The sequence below is a fragment of the Mus caroli genome, chromosome 1, assembly GCF_900094665.2.
Source record: "Mus caroli chromosome 1, CAROLI_EIJ_v1.1, whole genome shotgun sequence".
In the NCBI taxonomy this organism is placed as follows: domain Eukaryota; kingdom Metazoa; phylum Chordata; class Mammalia; order Rodentia; family Muridae; genus Mus; species Mus caroli.
Window position 1 is genome coordinate 128,011,998 of NC_034570.1, and position 3,301 is coordinate 128,015,298.

Below are 3,301 nucleotides of genomic sequence, written 5' to 3' on the forward strand. Positions count from 1 at the left end.
TATATATGTATATATGTATATATGTATATATGTATATATGTATATATATATTACACATATATGTATAGAGAACAGGCTCTACAGAGTTGACCTCTGACCTCCATGCAATGCTGCAGCACATATGTGTGCACATATATATGCATGTATAATACATATATGTCTATGAACACTACTACTATCACTACTACTACATCAAATTTGCAAAGCATTCTTTATATATACACATGTATATATACATATATATATATGTGTGCACATATGTGCCACAGCATGTATGTGGAGGTCAGAGGTCAACTCTGTGGAGCCTGTTCTCTCCACCCACTTTACATGGGTTCTAAGTGCTCTCAGGTCATCATATGTAGCAAGTGCCTTTCCTACAGAGCATCTCACTGGCCTAAGAATGAATCCTTAAACGAGTTTTGGAAACCTGTCATCTTATGAGTGCTTCTACTTCAGGAAGTGCAGCGCAGCAATCATACTTTGTATTTCCTTGTTATGTGATAATATCGAATCCATTTAGGTGTATGCAGAAATTAGATGCTGTACAAAAATTCCTTAATTATATAATTTTCATTTCACCTGGATGCCCACCAGGACTGTGACCCTAGTGTGGAAGAGATCACAAGCTTTGGTCATGCTCAGTAGCCCTCACTGTGACACAAGGTGCTCTGCAGGCTGCTGGGGAGAACTGTTATCAAAAGTCTTACTCAGCTGTGTGGCCTCTGCTCCATCACTGCCCAGTCGGGTAAGAGGAGTACACAGGTGTGGTAAAGGCAGCTCGGCTGTGGGCTCAAATGACCACTTTCTGATCAGAGTCCAGGCCTTCTCCACAGGAGGGAATCCATATTATGTACTATAAAATATGGTCAGAAGTCCATGGCTGGAGAGGTCGTAGACCCCAGTGGGGAAGCTACCACTGTTGCTTTGCTAAATGGATGCAATGTGTGCACTGAGACAGGAGGTGGACATAGGAGAACCCCCAGAAGCTTATAGGCTAAGGAGACTGAGGTATTCAGCATGGCAGAAATAGCAAGAGAGATTCTACCTCAAAACAAGGTGGAGAAAGAAAACTGATTATGACATCCACATTTGCTGTGGCATGCACACACACACACACACACACACACACACACACACACGATTACTTATAATAATAAATAAATGAAACATTTACACAAAATTGATTCATGATCTGTCTTGAGATATTGCTCCTCTAAACTCTCAGTCATGTTAAAACACGTGGAAAAAAAATAAACCAAAACAAAAGTTCCCTGTTTTGCCTACATCCGGAGCCTACCCGCCTGGCTCTTTTTGTGCACTGTGCGTGATGGATGGGCGGAGTCAAACCCTGCTGAGCTAAATGGGAAGCTGCCAAGTTCTCACTCAGCTTTTCTGCTGATGCTTTTAGCAGATGCTGATGGTTTTTGCTCGCATGCATTATGTCATTAGAGCAAACAGCACTGTGGTACTCTAAATCCATCATGCCTGGTGTACTTTTTAGCTAGAACAAAATGGAAAGGGTCGTCCACCAATGGTTATCCTGGGGTACAGGGTGTGCGAGAGAGATAGTCGGATCTTGGTTTTTACTTGTTACAAGTTAGTTTTCTAGCATCTTTCTGAGTTAACCATGGACATTTTTTCTGCTCTCTTCCTCTTCCTTCCTCTTCCTTCTCCTCCTTCTCTTTTCCAGTCGTTGTTGAATCTACCTACATATCAGATCAAGCAACATTATAATGAATGACATTCCTTCTCCATATGAGAAGAAGCCTGTCTTGCTGTTGTTGGGATAATCTCATGTGCACTGGGTAAAGGTTGTCTTTGTATGAAGCATCACCTGTCTCAGTATTTTGTAAACATCTTCTCCATCACCTGATTGGTTTAATAAAGAGTTGAATGGCCTATAGCAAGGAAGGAGAAGATAGGCGGGACTTCTGGGCAGAGTTAAGAACTCTGGGAAATAAACTGAGTCTACTCAGACAGGAAGGTGGGAGATTCCCCAACCAGAGCAGAGGAAGAAATAGGCGCTGGGACATAAGAAAAGGGACAGGGGAAAAAAAAAAGGACAGAGCTAGATGGCCGCGTTTACTTACATGAGCTAGTTGAGAGTCTGCTAAGCTAAGAGCAAGCTTTCATAATTAATAAAAGGTCTCTGTGTCATTATTCAGTAGCTGACAGGCCAGAGGCTATTTGGCTATATGCTATATCAACCACCATGGTAATTTTTACAGTAATAGAAAGGGAAACTAAGCATAGAATGTTTTTAGTAGCAACATAAAAGGTATAAACTTAGGGAAATGTATAGACAGAAAATTTGACATTCTATTAAAGGAAGCAAATGAAGTGACGTCATTAAACCAAATTCAGAGTAAATTTTGACTTGGGAAAATATAACATACTTGTGATTTGTAAAAATCTAACCAAAATCCAAAACCATCTTAATGCCCCCCCAACACACACACACACACACACACACACACACACACCTTTGGTCACTGTTTTAGGAATAATCTGAATAGAACATCTATCTAGAAGCTTCTAGAGAAATAGGCTAACCAGACTTGTGATATCAGCTTATGTATGACCCAGTTCATGAAAGTAATTAACACTGGGCATAGGAACAAGATTGCTTAGGAGAGAGAGTAATGAAGGCCAGGAACTCCTCCTGCTTGTGTTCCTGTCTCAAGAGAATCGGAAAATGGTGTAGAAAAATGACTTAAGATCTACCACTTGCCTTGACTTAAAAACAAATATCCATCATTGTGTTGGTAGATGGCTAGATGCTCAAATCCTTGTAAGTGATTTAAGCGGTTAAATGTGCCAGTTGTTGCCAGAGTGCTGGTGACCCGAAAGCAAAGAAACAAATATAAATTCAAATCCACCCTCAGAGACTTCATGTCAGAACAAGTGACATACTTAGGGTAAAGGGCAGGCAGCGTTAGTGACGTTAGTGACATTAGTGACGGACTGTATAAAGCCATAGAGGATTGATGTTCTCCCAGAGTAACTGTTACATTCTAACCCAAGGGAGATAGGTTGTGTAGCTTGTGTTTTCACAGAAGAGCTCCGTCACAAGGCTAACCCAAAAACTTTTGCTTTAAAATGCTCTCCAAGTTCTTTTGTGATTGTGTTACTTCACTCAAGATGATGCCCTCCAGGTCCATCCATTTGGCTAGGAATTTCATAAATTCATTCTTTTTAATAGCTGAGTAGTACTCCATTGTGTAAATGTACCATAATTTCTGTATCCATTCCTCTGTTGAGGGACATCTGGGTTCTTTCCAGCTTCTGGCTATTATAAATA